The sequence below is a fragment of the Tachypleus tridentatus genome, unplaced genomic scaffold (assembly GCF_004210375.1).
Source record: "Tachypleus tridentatus isolate NWPU-2018 unplaced genomic scaffold, ASM421037v1 Hic_cluster_1, whole genome shotgun sequence".
Taxonomy (NCBI): Eukaryota; Metazoa; Arthropoda; class Merostomata; order Xiphosura; family Limulidae; genus Tachypleus; species Tachypleus tridentatus.
The window spans coordinates 23,507,052-23,530,259 of record NW_027467777.1 but is presented as its reverse complement, the minus strand read 5'-3'; the positions used below and the strand labels follow the sequence as shown (position 1 = coordinate 23,530,259).

The 23,208-nt window shown below is 31.9% G+C and overlaps 1 protein-coding gene across 3 annotated transcripts in view; it reads right to left on the bottom strand.

Annotated features, from left to right (window-relative positions):
* LOC143241941 (FERM domain-containing protein 4B-like) overlaps nucleotides 1-23,208 on the bottom strand; it is a 48,596-nt gene that overhangs the window by 5,178 nt on the left and 20,210 nt on the right. The window lies entirely within an intron of this gene.

Genomic DNA, 23,208 nt, shown 5'->3' with positions numbered 1-23,208 from the left:
GTAACTACATTCAACACTAAATGTCTTAACTCTTTAAAACAATATCCACAATTGAAAATTAAAGTTAAATGGTTTGTTTTTATTCTAATAATACTTTATTTTCTCCTCCAAACCCTAACATTTAATTGTACCATATATGACGTTTCTTTTAAAAAAAATAGTTGCTGGTATATAAAGTAAGACTTCGAAACTACAAAAAATCTAAACATCCCAACAGTCACAAAGTAATGCAACAATCGATTAGTCAGAGAAAGAAGCGACTTGGAAGTTATTGTAACTGAACAAGTTTGGCACAAACTATTTTTCAAATTAATTAGTTAATTATTTATTTTGTCTGGTTGAAACTTCACAACGTGTTGTCCTTTACATCATGAAGAAGAAAATCCTAGTGATTTTTCTACAGCAATTACCCCTCGTGCCACAGGTATTCTTTACTGCGCATGTCACGATATTTTTAATAAGTAACATTTAAAACTTAATTGAACTATATTTTGTTTATTTTACATCAGTTAGTATAGCAAAAACTGTTACTAATAATCCGTATTTTAACAGTAAGTTCTAAGTTCTTAAACTTTAAGGCTATATTTAAAAAATAAAACTAACTCTCTCAAGCGTGAGAAGTTGTTGTTGTTTTGAATTAAGCACAAAGCTACACAATGGGCTATCTGTGCTCTGCCCACCACAGGTATCGAAACCCGGTTTTTAGCGTTGTATGTCAGCAGACATACCGCTGAGCCACTGGGGCCAAGCGTGAGAAAGGTAACATTTGTTTCTCTAGGAATTTCTTCTCTAATTTGTTTACAATCCTTTCAAGAAGTAAGAAATTTAACGAAGATTACTTATCATGCTGTAGTTATCGCTCAGTTAAAGCATATTTTTCATAGATTTTATTTTACTTAGTTAAAAGAACCATGAAATAAATGTGTATCCTTTATTTATTATAATAATGGTAACTTAAATGTAAAAAAAGGAAACTCTTTAGGTTAGTTGAGGTTGAATTAGGCAAAGTAAATAATTATATAACCATTTCCCACAAGGCACGCAGACTAGTAACTTGGATTTTAGAGTAACTTGTGGGTAATGTAATTGATTGCTAAATGTGAACCGCTCTTCTCCTAGTGATTTAAAACTTATAAAGGGACGAATAGTACTACGTATGACACGGTTCAAACGGTTACAAAACAATAAAATTTAAGCATAAATAGACGTATACTGTTACGAGTTTAAAACTACTCAGAATAAACAAATGTAGCTCCATGTTACAATTTGAAGTCATTCTGGAAAGAAAAAAATTATTCCGATTTATTTTTCTTTTATGACTACATGTCGGTCAAATTGACCAACCTTGTAAGTTGTATAGTTAGCGTAGAAAAGATAACAGATAACACATAAAGTTTGGCTAGAACTATATTTGAAATTAGTTATGAAGTTTTAGAGATTATGTAAATAGCACTTGAGATTTTTGAGATGAAGAAAAGTATTTTTGATGTAACATGAAATTCAGTTTGCACATGGACTGGTAAAAAAATATCATATAGTCAAGGGAAAATTTTTAGTAAAAACAAAGAAACTGTTTTTCGTGTCCAAATGACTTGTAATGTTTACTAAAAGTATGCCAAATATTGAAAATATAAACATACTGTATTACAAGTTGTAGTGTTAAAACTGTTTACAAGTAAAAATGGTAACGTAACTGGCTCAATGCTAAATGTGCAATATAACACATTGAAACGTACATCACAATCACTGTGTTGTCGGAGGACTGGAAGACAACATACAATAGAAAGGAATGATTCGTAGTTGTGTTAAGGAAGGAGGAAAACGATTTAGAACTCGGGTTCTTTTAATTCACAAATTGTGATGCGAACCCTGATGTTTTGCCCTCTGGGTTGTTTCTACTTACCGTCCCTTAACAATCTGGTTGTTTCTAATTACAGTCCCTTAACGATGTGGTTGTTTCTAATTATAGTCCCTTAACGATGTGGTTGTTTCTAATAATGATCCCTTAACGATGTGGTTGTTTCTAATTATAGTCCCTTAACTATCTGGTTGTTTGTAGTAACGATCTCTTAATGATCTGGCTGTTTCTAATAACAATTCCTTAACAGTCTGGTTGTTTCTCATTACAGTCTCTTAATTATCTTCTTGTTTCTAACAACGATTCCATAATTATCTTGTTATTTCTAACAACTATCACTTAACTATCTGATTGTTTCTAATAACGATACTATAAAGATATGATTTTTTCTTATTACGATCTCTTAACTATCTGGTTATTTCTAAAAATGATCTCTTACCTATTTGGTTGTTTCTAATAGTAGTTCCTTAATCATTTAGTTGTTCCTAATAACGATCCTACAAAGATGTTGTTTCTTATTACGGTATTATAAAGACATGATTGTTTTTTATTATGGTCTTATAAAGATGTGATTGTTTCTTATTACGATCCTATAAAGATCTGGTTGTTTCTAATAACGATCCTATAAAGATCTGATTGTTTCTTGTTGCGGTCCAATAAAGATCTAGTTTTTACGTTATCATATTACCACTCAGAAATCAACACCAAACTGTGTTATTGGTTCACCTTCAGTTTAAGTCTACTTTATAAACGTTCCATTAATTCCTCTACTTCTCACTACTAGCCCTAACGAATATTTTACGTTGTTCTCTACTTACAGGTTTGTTCATTATATTCAATCACCAACTGTTTTTTAACACTTGAAAATTACATGGGTATTATATTAGCATGTTCTTGTAAAAGATTTGTTAACCATCCAGTGGTGGACACAATAAAATATAAAACACATTTACTTTTATAAACCACATAAGTCGTTTTAAAAGAAAATATACGATTCTTTAACACATACAGCCATGTGAAAAAGTTAGGACACCCTATGAAAGCCTGAGTATTTTTATAACATTTTGGATATATAGATATTTAAATTCAATTTCAACAATACTGAGAGATTATAGGAATATAACTAAACAATTAAAACTGAAGAAAATACTTTTCAAGAACTTCTGCAAATGTAATTCTACAAAACTGCATATTCTAACTGAGGAAAAAGTTAGGACACCCAACCCCCTAATAGCTAGTGTCACCCCCTTTAGCTGAAATAACTGCAGTGAGACGCTTCTTGTAGCCATCTACCAGTCTCTGACATCGGTCTGAAAAAAGTTTGCCCCACTCCTCAATGCAGAATTCTTTCAGCTGTGAGATGTTTGAAGGGTTTCTTGCATGTACAACCCGTTTCAAGTCACCCCACAGCATCTCAATGGGATTAAGATCTGGTCTTTGACTCGGCCATTCCAGGACTCTCCATTTCTTAGTTTTCAGCCAGTCCTTGGTGGATTTACTTGTATGTTTTGGGTCATTGTTGTGTTGCAGGGTCCAGTTCTGCTTCAGCTTTAATTTTCTTACAGATGGTCTCACATGATCCTCAAGCACCCTCTGATACACAGTAGAATTCATGATGGATTCTATGATTGTGAGCTGTCCAGGTCCTGCTGCAGCAAAGCAGTCCCAGACCATGACACTTCCACTTCCATAGTTCACAGTTGGTATGAGGTTCTTTTCCTGGAATGCTGTACTGGCTTACGCCAAACATGTCCTCTGTTCTAGTGTCCAGATAATTCAATTTTGGACTCATCTGTCCAAAGAACATTATTCCAGAAGTCCTGGTCTTTGTCTTATTCTCTCTGTCAAACTTCAGTCTGGCCTTGATGTTTCTCTTAGAGAGCAAACGTTTCCTCCTTGCACACCTCCCATGCAAGTTAAACTTGTGCAGTCTCTTTCTGATTGTAGAGGCATGCACTTTCACATCAACAGTAGCCAGAGCCTGCTGTAGATCCCGTGATGACATGTTAGGGTGTTTGGAGACCTCTTTTAGCATCTTGCGGTCTGCTCTCGGGTGAACTTGCTTGAACGACCAGACATGAGCATGTTGGCAGTTGTTTTGAAAGCTGTACACTTGTTGACTATTTTCCAGACAGTAAAATGGCTTATTTCAAAATCTTTGGAATCATTTTAAATCCCTTACCAGACTCATAAGCTGCTACAATTTTCTTTCTGAAGGCCTCATACAGCTCTTTTGCTCTCACCATGGTGCTCACTCTCACTTCAACAGTCAGGAGCACACAAAACTAAATGTCTGAGGTTTAAATAGGGCAAGCCTCATTTAAAATGCTGAGTAACGATCTTCTAATCACGTGCACCTGGTGCGATACACCTGTGTGTAAGTTGAACCATTTTAAGTGGGAATAAATGTGGGGGGGGTGTCTTAACTTTTTCTTCAGTTAGAATACGCATTTTTGTAGAATTACATTTACAGAAGATCTTGGAAAGTCTTTTCTTCAGGTTTAATTGTTTAGTTATATTCCTATAATCTCTCAGTATTGGTAAAATTGAGATTATATATCTATATATCCAAAAATGTTACAAAAATACACAGGATTTCATAGGGTGTCCTAACTTTTTCACATGACAGTTCCACCTGAAATAACAACTTATGTCACAGATTTTACAGAATCTAGAAGAACTAAAAAAACTTTCTTCAGTCATGTAATTAACTGTAATAAAGCTATACAATGGGCCCACCATGGGTATCAAAACCAGATTTCTAGCAATGTAAGTGTGAATACATTCCGCCGTGCCACTAGAGTGCTCGTGTATGTTAATTAATTTTGGATTACTTTATTAATAATGTAAGGATATTTTTAATAAAACATTTCTTAATGTTGTGAAAAGAACCATACTGGTTAACATGTATGACCAATGGTCAGCAATGTAATAACATTCTTTTAGAGGAAAGAAAAGAAGATAGAATATAAATCAGTGGAAATCATTTTGTTAAAATTTTCACATTCAAATGAAAATGTAAGTGGTAGTTGTTAAACAGAGAATCTAATATTAGGATGTCTGCTCTTAATTAAGATGGTTTAAGAAACTCAAGATATTCCACTGTTCTGCAGATACTAAGAAGTCATGTACATGTCTTCTATAATACACAGACATTCTTACTAAGATGTCTTATACCTATCTTCTATAATACACAGACATTCTTACTAAGATGTCGTGTACGTATCTTCTATAATACAAACATTCTTCTAACCAATGGTGATACAGGAATAATTCACGTGATCATGACAGCACCATAAATATCAAAGTGAAAAATATGTTTCTGAAACAGAAGCTTAGGGAATTTCATTTCTTTAATAATATATTTTATACAACAGTTGAGCGGATAAATATATAATTTATTTCTATTTTTACTACGATTGTTGTTTAAGAACAATCCTGGTCTGAAAAGATTAAATGTGACACTAACATGAAAATATCAAACGTTAACAATGATTTGTATAAAAGCACATAAAAAGTGATATATTAATTCTATATAAAGGATTATTTATTATTTATTTCATTTCGCGCAAAACTACAAGAGGATTATCTGCGCTAACCGTCCGTCGTTTTGAAATGGTGGACTAAAGAAAAGACAGCTAGCTAATACTATACAATGATAACTGTTAAGGTAGTCTTTATAATCAAATAGTGGGATTTATTATAACATTATAACGCCTCCACAGCTGAAATATACAATATGTCAGATGACAGGATTCGAAACCGCAACCCACATATTGGGAGTCGAGTGTCCTGATCACCAGTCCATGCCAGGTATACTGTATAATGGTACATAAAATCAAATATGAAACGTATGTTTGTAGAAAATAACATGAAACTCATTAACATTTAAATAATGAATGTTTTATTGAAAACAACACGTTTTATTTCTTAGGTAAGTTTACTAGATGTGTCCTTTTGGTCTTACCGCTACAAACCTTCTGTTAAACACACGTTTTAACACACTCCTTGTCGGACAAAAGGTAAAATACAAAGAAGGAAACACCCTTAAAAAGAAAGCGATCAAAACAGTTGACGTCTGTCGAGGGATGTCACACTACTGAACAAAAGGTAGAGAGGTGTAAACAAAGAACCAGCTGATTGGTTGGCTCATCAACAACACCTTCCAGTCAAGGCTAAACGCCTCCTATTAGTTAAGTAGTCGTTATGTGACACACACCTATCTCTTCTTCGGGCATAATAAGTGACATTAATTGCATCGCATTAAGTCGTTACCTCTACTGTTTGTTTGTTAGATGTGATAAGATCATTAAATAGATGTTTGTATTCATTAGAAGAACGTCAGAATCAGGTAATGTGAAGTGATGCACGAATAAAATTACTAAACGAAAGTAAACCGGATATTAGGTCGTTTAGTGTCTTGGTAGCAACCTGCATTTACTGCCGATACTAAGTAGAAAATATAAATATTTTTTTATTATTCTGAGGTTATTTACACATTATCTAATTAGGTAAATAACCTGCAAATCTCAGGGTTAAATTACTTTTGATTCTTGAGAAGTAATTATTAAAAACTTCATCATTGAAACGAGAAATTCAACAAATGTGAACACAGAATGAAACTTATTTCCAATCATTCCTAAGTCTTATAGAAAGAAAACAAACAAGTACTTTGTTTGTTGGCAACTACACAAGGGGCTGTACTCACCACGGATATCGAACCCTATTTTTAATGTTGTAGGTCCAGAGAATCGTGGCTGAGCCACTGGTGAGAGGGGCTCTAACTATGAACAAAACATCGTTCTAAATTTAAATCCCTTCAAGCTAAATGTTTAACGTAGAACAGTTTACACTAGGTGTTGTAATTACCAATAACTTGGGCAAGCACTTGCTCATGAACCCCTTGAAGTCGGCTTCTTGTCAAATAAAAAGAAACGACTCGAATAGAACGCACCAGAGGAAAGCACGTGCGAGTGTGACGTATTAAGGATTTATCTGAGTAAACATTTATTTTTATTTTCCGAGATATTTTCACAAAAATCGACGTCATTACATGCGTATAAATTCAATAACGATAAAGTTGAAACATGTGAAAAATAAATGAGGAAAACATAAAACTACAATCAATAGGGTTGAGCATGACGTAGATATATTATATATAGTTACATAGACATACCTAGATACATGTGTATTATATATAGTTACATAGACATACCTAGATACATGTGTATTACATAGTTACATAGACATACCTAGATACATGTGTATTATATATAGTTACATAGACATACCTAGATACATGTGTATTACATAGTTACATAGACATACCTAGATACATGTGTATTATATATAGTTACATAGACATACCTAGATACATGTGTATTACATAGTTACATAGACATACCTAGATACATGTGTATTATATATAGTTACATAGACATACCTAGATACATGTGTGTTACATAGTTACATAGACATACCCAGATACATGTGTATTATATATAGTTACATAGACATACCTAGATACATGTGTATTATATATAGTTACATAGACATACCTAGATACATGTGTATCATATATAGTTACATAGACATACCTAGATACATGTGTATTACATAGTTACATAGACATACCTAGATACATGTGTATCATATATAGTTACATAGACATACCTAGATACATGTGTATTACATAGTTACATAGAATACCTAGATACATGTGTATTATATATACTTACATAGAATACCTAGATACATAGACATACCTAGATACATGTGTATTACATAGTTACATAGACATACCCAGATACATGTGTATTATATAGTTACATAGACATACCCTAGATACATGTGTATCATATATAGTTACATTGACATACCCAGATACATGTGTATTACATAGTTACATAGACATACCTAGATACATGTGTATCATATATAGTTACATTGACATACCCTAGATACATGTGTATTACATAGTTACATAGACATACCTAGATACATGTGTATCATATATAGTTACATTGACATACCTAGATACATGTGTATTACATAGTTACATAGACATACCTAGATACATGTGTATCATATATAGTTACATTGACATACCTAGATACATGTGTATTATATAGTTACATAGACATACCTAGATACATGTGTATTATATAGTTACATAGACATACCTAGATACATGTGTATTACATAGTTACATAGACATACCTAGATACATGTGTATTACATAGTTACATTGACGTACCCAGATACATGTGTATTATATAGTTACATAGACATACCTAGATACATGTGTATTATATATAGTTACATAGAATACCTAGATACATGTGTATTATATAGTTACATAGACATACCTAGATACATGTGTATTATATATAGTTACATAGACATACCTAGATACATGTGTATTATATATAGTTACATAGAATACCTAGATACATGTGTATTATATATACTTACATAGAATACCCAGATACATGTGTATTATATATAGTTACATTGACATACCCAGATACATGTGTATTATATATAGTTACATTGACATACCTAGATACATTTGTATTATATATACTCACATAGAATACCTAGATACATGTGTATTATATATAGTTACATAGAATACCCAGATACATGTGTATCATATATGGTTACATAGACATACCCAGATACATGTGTATTATATATAGTTACATTGACATACCCAGATACACGTGTATTATATATACTTACATAGAATACCCAGATACACGTGTACATATATATAGTTACATAGAATACCTAGATACATGTGTATCATATATAGTTACATAGATATACATAGATACAGATGTACGTCATAGTTAGATATACATAGATACAGATGTATATCATAGTTAGATAGACATAGATACAAATGTATATCATAGTTAGATAGACATAGATACAAATGTATATCATAGTTAGATAGACATAGATACAAATGTATATCATAGTTAGATAGACATAGATACAGATGTATATCATAGTTAGATAGACATAGATACAGATGTATATCATAGTTAGATAGACATAGATACAAATGTATATCATAGTTAGATAGACATAGATACAAATGTATATCATAGTTAGATAGACATAGATACAGATGTATATCATATATAGTTACATAGACATACATAGATACAGATGTACGTCATATAGAGTTACATAGATATACATAGATACAGATGTATGTCATATATAGTTACATAGACATACATAGATACAGATGTACGTCATATAGAGTTACATAGATATACATAGATACAGATGTATGTCATATATAGTTACATAGACATACATAGATACAGATGTACGTCATAGTTAGATATACATAGATACAGATGTACGTCATATAGAGTTACATAGATATACATAGATACAGATGTACGTCATATAGAGTTACATAGATATACATAGATACAGATGTACGTCATAGTTAGATATACATAGATACAGATGTACGTCATAGTTATATATACATAGATACAGATGTACGTCATAGTTAGATATATACATAGATACAGATGTATCTATAATATACAGATGTATATTATATATAGTTACATAGGTAGAGATGTATATCATATATAGTTACATGGACATACATAGATACAGATGTACATCATATAGAGTTACATATATATACATAGATACAGATGTATATCATAGTTAGACATAGATACAGATGTACATCATATATAGTTATATAGATACAGATGTATATCATACATAGTTACATAGACATACATAGATACAGACAATTGACTCGTAATCTGAAGGTCGCAGGCTCAAATCCCCGTCATATCAAACATGCTCGATTTTGTAGCCGTGGGGGCGTTATATGTGACGGTTAATCCCACTATTTATTGATAAAAGAGTAGCCCAAGAGTTCGTGGTTGGTGGTGAAGACTAGTTCCTTTCCTCTTCTCTTACACTGCTAAATTAAGGATGGCTATCTCAGACAACCCTCATGTAGCTTTGCGCGAAATTCAAAACAAACAACGTAATTAAATCACCAAGCTGTAATGCCATGTCATTTCTTGATTAAATCAACAAGCTGTAATGACATAGCATTTGTAATTAAATCACCAAGCTGTAATTACATGTATTTTCTTAATTAAATCGACAACCTGTAATGGCATGTCATTTCTTAATTAAATCAACAAGCTTTAATGACATGTCATTTCTTTTGTATTTAAATAACAATTTTTTTTAAAATTAAAGTGTGACGAGAAATTAAAATGTGTAACAAGATTTATGATAAAGTTTTCAAGCCGTCTCCGATCTATTAAGGAGTATAACTTCCACATATAGTTAGTTCGCTGACTCACCAAACGATGGTGCCAAAAACGTTTTATGTAAGTCATTTGCATACATATATATTTATAAACATTTTCTCCACAGCGACTAATTACGATCGAAATAAAAAAAGATATATTTTAATAAACTAGCTATAACTTCTCAATGTGAACACACTTCTGCACATGCAGCTGTCTCATTAAACTTTCTTTCTTCATCAACAAACGCACTTAGCACACTTTAGTCAGTAAGACACCTCTCACTGAATACATTCGTTTGAGAGTATTCATTAAACCAGACACGTGACTTCCTATGTTTTATTCACCATGTTTCATTTTAATGCGGAGAGGATCACTTTATGTCTCTTACTAACTGTCTTGCATTAGACGAGGACCTATTGATTAGAGTTTGATATAGCGGGACTGTAGACAGATCTACTCACTGGGGCCAATTCTCTTCCCTTAACTGTACATATGGACGAGAATAACAAACTTTACAACATTTCACACTGTGACGTAACCTCTCATCCGCAGGACCAGTATTGTCTTCGAAATCGTAAAAAAATAATGATCTATAACATTAGAGTAGGAGTTGATAAATAAGTCGTATGACACTGTTTATATCACACTATGTGTATGACACTACTTATACCATACCAACTGCGTATATCACACTTCTTATATCACACTATGTGTATGGCACTTCTTATACCATACTAACTGTATGACACTACTTATATCATACTAACTGTATGACACTGTTTATATCACACTATGTGTATGACACTACTTATACCATACTAACAGTGTATATCACACTTCTTATATCACACTATATATATGGCACTACTTATACCATACTAACTGTATGACACTACTTATATCATACTAACTGTGTGTATGACACTGTTTATCTCACACTGTGTGTATGGCACTACTTATACCATACTAACTGCGTATATCACACTTCTTATATCACACTATGTGTATGGCACTACTTATACCATACTAACTGTATGACACTACTTATATCATACTAACTGTATGACACTGTTTATATCACACTATGTGTATGGCACTACTTATACCATACTAACTGTATGACACTACTTATATCATACTAACTGTATGACACTGTTTATATCACACTATGTGTATGGCACTACTTACACCATACTAACAGTGTATATCACACTATGTATATGGCACTACTTATACCATACTAACTGTATGACACTACTTATATCATACTAACTGTATGACACTGTTTATATCACACTATGTGTATGGCACTACTTATACCATACTAACTGTATGACACTACTTATATCATACTAACTGTATGACACTGTTTATATCACACTATGTGTATGACACTACTTATACCATACTAACAGTGTATATCACACTTCTTATATCACACTATATATATGGCACTACTTATACCATACTAACTGTATGACACTACTTATATCATACTAACTGTGTGTATGACACTGTTTATCTCACACTGTGTGTATGGCACTACTTATACCATACTAACTGCGTATATCACACTTCTTATATCACACTATGTGTATGGCACTACTTATACCATACTAACTGTATGACACTACTTATATCATACTAACTGTATGACACTGTTTATATCACACTATGTGTATGGCACTACTTATACCATACTAACTGTATGACACTACTTATATCATACTAACTGTATGACACTGTTTATATCACACTATGTGTATGGCACTACTTACACCATACTAACAGTGTATATCACACTATGTATATGGCACTACTTATACCATATACTAACTGTATGACACTACTTATATCATACTAACTGTATGACACTGTTTATATCACACTATGTGTATGGCACTACTTATACCATACTAACTGTATGACACTACTTATATCATACTAACTGTATGACACTGTTTATATCACACTATGTGTATGACACTACTTATACCATACTAACAGTGTATATCACACTTCTTATATCACACTATATATATGGCACTACTTATACCATACTAACTGTATGACACTACTTATATCATACTAACTGTGTGTATGACACTGTTTATCTCACACTGTGTGTATGGCACTACTTATACCATACTAACTGCGTATATCACACTTCTTATATCACACTATGTGTATGGCACTACTTATACCATACTAACTGTATGACACTACTTATATCATACTAACTGTATGACACTGTTTATATCACACTATGTGTATGGCACTACTTATACCATACTAAATGTATGACACTACTTATATCATACTAACTGTATGACACTGTTTATATCACACTATGTGTATGGCACTACTTACACCATACTAACAGTGTATATCACACTATGTATATGGCACTACTTATACCATACTAACTGTATGACACTACTTATATCATACTAACTGTATGACACTGTTTATATCACACTATGTGTATGGCACTACTTATACCATACTAACTGTATGACACTACTTATATCATACTAACTGTATGACACTACTTATATCATACTAAATGTGTGTATGACACTGTTTATATCACACTGTGTGTAGGACACTAGTTATATCATACTAACAATGTCTATGACACTACTTATATCATACTAACAGTGTGTGTGACATTACTTATACCATACTAACAGTGTGTGTGACATCACTTACACCATACTAATTGTGTGTGACACTATTTATATCATACTAACAGTGTGTATGACACTACTTATATCATACTAACAGTGTGTATGACACTATTTATATCATACTAACAGTGTGTGTAACATTACTTATACCATACTAACAGTGTGTATGACATTACTTATATCATACTAACAGTGTGTGTGACATTACTTATATCATACTAACAGTGTGTATGACACTACTTATATCATACTAACAGTGTGTATGACACTACTTATATCATACTAACAGTGTGTATGACATTATTTATATCATACTAACAGTGTGTATGACACTACTTATATCATACTAACAGTGTGTATGACACTATTTATATCATACTAACAGTGTGTATGACACTACTTATACCATACTAACAGTGTATGTGACATTACTTATACCATACTAACAGTGTGTATGACATTACTTATATCATACTAACAGTGTGTGTGACATTACTTATATCATACTAACAGTGTGTGTGACACTACTTATATCATACTAACAGTGTGTGCGACATTACTTATACCATACTAACAGTGTGTATGACATTACTTATATCATACTAACAGTGTGTATGACACTACTTCTATCATTCTAACAGTGTGTGTGACATTACTTATATCATACTAACAGTGTGTATTACACTACTTACACCATACTAATTGTGTGTGTGACACTACTTATATCATACTAACAGTGTGTGTGACATTACTTATATCATACTAAAAGTGTGTGTGACACTACTTATATCATACTAACAGTGTGTGTGACATTACTTATATCATACTAACAGTGTGTATGACACTACTTATGTCATACTAACAGTGTGTGACATTACTTATATCATACTAACTGTGAGTATGACACTACTTATATCATATTAACAGTGTGTATGACACTACTTATACCATACTAACAGTGCGTATGACACTACTTATACCATACTAACAGTGTGTATGACACTACTTATACCATACTAACAGTGTGTATGACACTACTTATATCATACTAACAGTGTGTGTGACATTACTTATATCATACTAACAGTGTGTATGACACTACTTACACCATACTAATTGTGTGTGTGACACTACTTATATCATACTAACAGTGTGTATGACATTACTTATATCATACTAACAGTGTGTATGACACTACTTATATCATACTAACAGTGTGTGTGACACTACTTATATCATACTAACAGTGTGTATGACATTACTTATATCATACTAACAGTGTGTATGACACTACTTATATCATACTAACAGTGTGTGTGACACTACTTATATCATACTAACAGTGTGTGTGACATTACTTATATCATACTAACAGTGTGTATGACACTACTTATATCATACTAACAGTGTGTATGACACTACTTATATCATACTAACAGTGTGTGTGACATTACTTATATCATACTAACAGTGTGTATGACACTACTTATATCATACTAACAGTGTGTATGACACTACTTATATCATACTAACAGTGTGTATGACATTACTTATATCATATTAACAGTGTGTATGACACTACTTATATCATATTAACAGTGTGTATGACACTACTTATACCATACTAACAGTGCGTATGACACTACTTATACCATACTAACAGTGTGTATGACACTACTTATATCATACTAACAGTGTGTGTGACATTACTTATATCATACTAACAGTGTGTGTGACATTACTTATACCATACTAACAGTGTGTATGACATTACTTATATCATACTAAAAGTGTGTATGACACTACTTATATCATACTAACAGTGTGTATGACATTACTTCTATCATACTAACAGTGTGTGTGACATTACTTATATCATACTAACAGTGTGTATTACACTACTTACACCATACTAATTGTGTGTGTGACACTATTTATATCATACTAACAGTGTGTATGACACTACTTATATCATACTAACAGTGTGTATGACACTACTTATATCATACTAACAGTGTGTATGACACTACTTATATCATACTAACAGTGTGTATGACATTATTTATATCATACTAACAGTGTGTATGACACTACTTATATCATACTAACAGTGTGTATGACACTATTTATATCATACTAACAGTGTGTATGACACTACTTATACCATACTAACAGTGTATGTGACATTACTTATACCATACTAACAGTGTGTATGACATTACTTATATCATACTAACAGTGTGTGTGACATTACTTATATCATACTAACAGTGTGTGTGACACTACTTATATCATACTAACAGTGTGTGCGACATTACTTATACCATACTAACAGTGTGTATGACATTACTTATATCATACTAACAGTGTGTATGACACTACTTCTATCATACTAACAGTGTGTGTGACATTACTTATATCATACTAACAGTGTGTATTACACTACTTACACCATACTAATTGTGTGTGTGACACTACTTATATCATACTAACAGTGTGTGTGACATTACTTATATCATACTAAAAGTGTGTGTGACACTACTTATATCATACTAACAGTGTGTGTGACATTACTTATACCATACTAACAGTGTGTATGACATTACTTATATCATACTAACAGTGTGTATGACACTACTTATGTCATACTAACAGTGTGTGACATTACTTATATCATAATTAACTGTGTGTATGACACTATTTATATCATATTAACAGTGTGTATGACACTACTTATACCATACTAACAGTGCGTATGACACTACTTATACGATACTAACAGTGTGTATGACACTACTTATATCATACTAACAGTGTGTGTGACATTACTTATATCATACTAACAGTGTGTATGACACTACTTACACCATACTAACAGTGTGTGTGACACTACTTATATCATACTAACAGTGTGTATGACACTATTTATATCATACTAACAGTGTGTATGACACTACTTATACCATACTAACAGTGTATGTGACATTACTTATACCATACTAACAGTGTGTATGACATTACTTATATCATACTAACAGTGTGTGTGACATTACTTATATCATACTAACAGTGTGTGTGACACTACTTATATCATACTAACAGTGTGTATGACACTACTTATGTCATACTAACAGTGTGTGACATTACTTATATCATACTAACTGTGTGTATGACACTACTTATATCATATTAACAGTGTGTATGACACTACTTATACCATACTAACAGTGTGTATGACACTACTTATACCATACTAACAGTGTGTATGACACTACTTATATCATACTAACAGTGTGTGTGACATTACTTATATCATACTAACAGTGTGTGTGACAGTACTTATACCATACTAACAGTGTGTATGACATTACTTATATCATACTAACAGTGTGTATGACACTACTTATATCATACTAACAGTGTGTGCGACATTACTTATACCATACTAACAGTGTGTATGACATTACTTCTATCATACTAACAGTGTGTGTGACATTACTTATATCATACTAACAGTGTGTATTACACTACTTACACCATACTAATTGTGTGTGTGACACTATTTATATCATACTAACAGTGTGTATGACACTACTTGTATCATACTAACAGTGTGTATGACACTACTTATACGATACTAACAGTGTGTATGACACTACTTATATCATACTAACAGTGTGTGTGACATTACTTATATCATACTAACAGTGTGTATGACACTACTTATATCATATTAACAGTGTGTATGACACTACTTATACCATACTAACAGTGCGTATGACACTACTTATACCATACTAACAGTGCGTATGACACTACTTATATCATACTAACAGTGTGTGTGACATTAATTATACCATACTAAGAGTGTGTGTGACATTACTTATACCATACTAACAGTGTGTATGACATTACTTATATCATACTAACAGTGTGTGTGACATTACTTATATCATACTAACAGTGTGTATGACACTACTTATATCATACTAACAGTGTGTGTGACATAACTTATATCATACTAACAGTGTGTATGACACTACTTATATCATACTAACAGTGTGTGTGACACTACTTATATCATACTAACAGTGTGTGTGACATTACTTATATCATACTAACAGTGTGTATGACACTACTTATATCATACTAACAGTGTGTATGACATTACTTCTATCATACTAACAGTGTGTATGACACTACTTATATCATACTAACAGTGTGTATGACACTACTTATATCATACTAACAGAGTGTGTGACATTACTTATATCATACTAACAGTGTGTATGACACTACTTATGTCATACTAACAGTGTGTATGACACTACTTATACCATACTAACAGTGTGTATGACATTACTTATATCATACTAACAGTGTGTATGACACTACTTATTTCATACTAACAGTGTGTATGACATTACTTATACCATACTAACAGTGTGTGTAACATTAATTATACCATACTAACAGTGTGTGTGACATTACTTATACCATACTAACAGTGTGTATGACATTACTTATATCATACCTAACAGTGTGTGTGACATTACTTATATCATACTAACAGTGTGTATGACATTACTTATATCATACTAACAGTGTGTATGACACTACTTCTATCATACTAACAGTGTGTATGACACTACTTATATCATACTAACAGTGTGTGTGACATTACTTATATCATACTAAAAGTTTGTATGACACTACTTATATCATACTAACAGTGTGTGTGACATTACTTATACCATACTAACAGTGCTTATGACATTACTTATATCATACTAACAGTGTGTATGACACTACTTATGTCATACTAACAGTGTGTATGACATTACTTATACCATACTAACAGTGTGTATGACATTACTTATATCATACTAACAGTGTGTATGACACTACTTATATCATACTAACAGTGTGTATGACATTACTTATACCATACTAACAGTGTGTGTGAGATTACTTATACCATACTAACAGTGTGTATGACACTATTTATACCATACTAACAGTGTGTATGACACTACTTATATCATACTAACAGTGTGTGTGACATTAATTATACCATACTAAGAGAGGGTGTGACATTACTTATACCATACTAACAGTGTGTATGACATTACTTATATCATACTAACAGTGTGTATGACACTACTTATATCATACTAACAGTGTGTGTGACATTACTTATACCATACTAACAGTGTGTTTGACATTACTTATATCATACTAACAGTGTGTATGACACTACTTCTATCATACTAACAGTGTGTGTGACATTACTTATATTATACTAACAGTGTGTATTACACTACTTACACCATACTAATTGTGTGTGTGACACTATTTATATCATACTAATAGTATGTATGACACTATTTATATCATACTAACAGTGTGTATGACACTACTTATATCATACTAACAGTGTGTATGACACTACTTATACCATACTAACAGTGTGTATGACACTACTTATATCATACTAACAGTGTGTGTGACATTACTTATATTATACTAACAGTGTGTATGACACTACTTATTTCATACTAACAGTGTGTATGACACTACTTATATCATACTAACAGTGTGTGTGACATTACTTATACCATACTAACAGTGTGTTTGACATTACTTATATCATACTAACAGTGTGTATGACACTACTTCTATCATACTAACAGTGTGTGTGACATTACTTATATTATACTAACAGTGTGTATGACACTACTTATTTCATACTAACAGTGTGTATGACACTACTTATACCATACTAACAGTGTGTATGACACTACTTATATCATACTAACAGTGTGTGTGACATTACTTATATCATACTAAAAGTGTGTATGACACTACTTATGTCATACTAACAGTGTGTATGACATTACTTATACCATACTAACAGTGTGTATGACATTACTTATATCATACTAACAGTGTGTATGACACTACTTATATCATACTAACAGTGTGTATGACATTACTTATACCATACTAACAGTGTGTGTGAGATTACTTATACCATACAACAGTGTGTTTGACACTACTTATATCATACTAACAGTGTGTATGACACTACTTATATCATACTAACAGAGTGTGTGACATTACTTATATCATACTAACAGTGTGTATGACACTACTTATGTCATACTAACAGTGTGTATGACACTACTTATATCATACTAACAGTGTGTATGACATTACTTATATCATACTAACAGTGTGTATGACACTACTTATATCATACTAACAGTGTGTATGACACTACTTATATCATACTAACAGAGTGTGTGACATTACTTATATCATACTAACAGTGTGTATGACACTACTTATGTCATACTAACAGTGTGTATGACACTACTTATACCATACTAACAGTGTGTATGACATTACTTATATCATACTAACAGTGTGTATGACACTACTTATTTCATACTAACAGTGTGTATGACATTACTTATACCATACTAACAGTGTGTGAAACATTAATTATACCATACTAACAGTGTGTGTGACATTACTTATACCATACTAACAGTGTGTATGACATTACTTATATCATACTAACAGTGTGTGTGACATTACTTATATCATACTAACAGTGTGTATGACATTACTTATATCATACTAACAGTGTGTATGACACTACTTCTATCATACTAACAGTGTGTATGACACTACTTATATCATACTAACAGTGTGTGTGACATTACTTATATCATACTAAAAGTGTGTATGACACTACTTATATCATACTAACAGTGTGTGTGACATTACTTATACCATACTAACAGTGCTTATGACATTACTTATATCATACTAACAGTGTGTATGACACTACTTATGTCATACTAACAGTGTGTATGACATTACTTATACCATACTAACAGTGTGTATGACATTACTTATATCATACTAACAGTGTGTATGACACTACTTATATCATACTAACAGTGTGTATGACATTACTTATACCATACTAACAGTGTGTGTGAGATTACTTATACCATACTAACAGTGTGTATGACACTATTTATACCATACTAACAGTGTGTATGACACTACTTATATCATACTAACAGTGTGTGTGACATTAATTATACCATACTAAGAGTGGGTGTGACATTACTTATACCATACTAACAGTGTGTATGACATTACTTATATCATACTAACAGTGTGTGTGACATTACTTATATCATACTAACAGTGTGTATGACACTACTTATATCATACTAACAGTGTGTGTGACATTAATTATACCATACTAATAGTGGGTGTGACATTACTTATACCATACTAACAGTGTGTATGACATTACTTATATCATACTAACAGTGTGTGTGACATTACTTATATCATACTAACAGTGTGTATGACACTACTTATATCATACTAACAGTGTGTATGACACTATTTATATCATGCTAACAGTGTGTGTGACATTACTTATACCATACTAACAGTGTGTATGACATTACTTATATCATACTAACAGTGTGTATGACACTACTTATATCATACTAACAGTGTGTGTGACATTACTTATATTATACTAACAGTGTGTATATATCACACTACTTACTTACCATACTAATTGTGTGTGTGACACTATTTATATCATACTAATAGTGTGTATGACACTATTTATATCATACTAACAGTGTGTATGACACTACTTATATCATACTAACAGTGTGTATGACACTACTTATACCATACTAACAGTGTGTATGACACTACTTATATCATACTAACAGTGTGTGTGACATTACTTATACCATACTAACAGTGTGTATGACATTACTTATATCATACTAACAGTGTGTATGACACTACTTATATCATACTAACAGTGTGTATGACATTACTTATACCATACTAACAGTGTGTGTGAGATTACTTATACCATACTAACAGTGTGTATGACACTGTTTATACCATACTAACAGTGTGTATGACACTACTTATATCATACTAACAGTGTGTGTGACATTAATTATACCATACTAAGAGTGGGTGTGACATTACTTATACCATACTAACAGTGTGTATGACATTACTTATATCATACTAACAGTGTGTGTGACATTACTTATATCATACTAACAGTGTGTATGACACTACTTATATCATACTAACAGTGTGTGTGACATTAATTATACCATACTAATAGTGGGTGTGACATTACTTATACCATACTAACAGTGTGTATGACATTACTTATATCATACTAACAGTGTGTGTGACATTACTTATATCATACTAACAGTGTGTATGACACTACTTATATCATACTAACAGTGTGTATGACACTATTTATATCATACTAACAGTGTGTGTGACATTACTTATACCATACTAACAGTGTGTATGACATTACTTATATCATACTAACAGTGTGTATGACACTACTTATATCATACTAACAGTGTGTGTGACATTACTTATATTATACTAACAGTGTGTATTACACTACTTACACCATACTAATTGTGTGTGTGACACTATTTATATCATACTAATAGTGTGTATGACACTATTTATATCATACTAACAGTGTGTATGACACCTACTTATATCATACTAACAGTGTGTATGACACTACTTATACCATACTAACAGTGTGTATGACATTACTTATATCATACTAACAGTGTGTGTGACATTACTTATATCATACTAAAAGTGTGTATGACACTACTTATATCATACTAACAGTGTGTGTGACATTACTTATACCATACTAACAGTGTGTATGACATTACTTATATCATACTAACAGTGTGTATGACACTACTTATGTCATACTAACAGTGTGTGTGACATTACTTATATCATACTAACTGTGTGTATGACACTATTTATATCATATTAACAGTGTGTATGACACTACTTATACCATACTAACAGTGTGTATGACACTACTTATACCATACTAACAGTGTGTATGACACTATTTATACCATACTAACAGTGTGTATGACATTACTTATACCATACTAACAGTGTGTATGACACTACTTATACCATACTAACAGTGTGTGTGACATTACTTATATCATACTAACAGTGTGTATGACACTACTTATATCATACTAACAGTGTGTGTGACATTAATTATACCATACTAATAGTGGGTGTGACATTACTTATACCATACTAACAGTGTGTATGACATTACTTATATCATACTAACAGTGTGTGTGACATTACTTATATCATACTAACAGTGTGTATGACACTACTTATATCATACTAACAGTGTGTATGACACTATTTATATCATACTAACAGTGTGTATGACACTACTTCTATCATACTAACAGTGTGTGTGACATTACTTATATTATACTAACAGTGTGTATTACACTACTTACACCATACTAATTGTGTGTGTGACACTATTTATATCATACTAATAGTGTGTATGACACTATTTATATCATACTAACAGTGTGTATGACACTACTTATATCATACTAACAGTGTGTATGACACTACTTATACCATACTAACAGTGTGTATGACACTACTTATATCATACTAACAGTGTGTGTGACATTACTTATATCATACTAACGGTGTGTATGACACTACTTATATCATACTAACAGTGTGTGTGACATTACTTATACCATACTAACAGTGTGTATGACATTACTTATATCATACTAACAGTGTGTATGACACTACTTATGTCATACTAACAGTGTGTGTGACATTACTTATATCATACTAACAGTGTGTATGACACTACTTATATCATACTAACAGTGTGTATGACATTACTTATACCATACTAACAGTGTGTATGACATTACTTATATCATACTAACAGTGTGTGTGACATTACTTATATCATACTAACAGTGTGTATGACACTACTTATATCATACTAACAGTGTGTATGACACTATTTATATCATACTAACAGTGTGTATGACACTACTTCTATCATACTAACAGTGTGTGTGACATTACTTATATTATACTAACAGTGTGTATTACACTACTTACACCATACTAATTGTGTGTGTGACACTATTTATATCATACTAATAGTGTGTATGACACTATTTATATCATACTAACAGTGTGTATGACACTACTTATATCATACTAACAGTGTGTATGACACTACTTATACCATACTAACAGTGTGTATGACACTACTTATATCATACTAACAGTGTGTGTGACATTACTTATATCATACTAAAAGTGTGTATGACACTACTTATATCATATACTAACAGTGTGTGTGACATTACTTATACCATACTAACAGTGTGTATGACATTACTTATATCATACTAACAGTGTG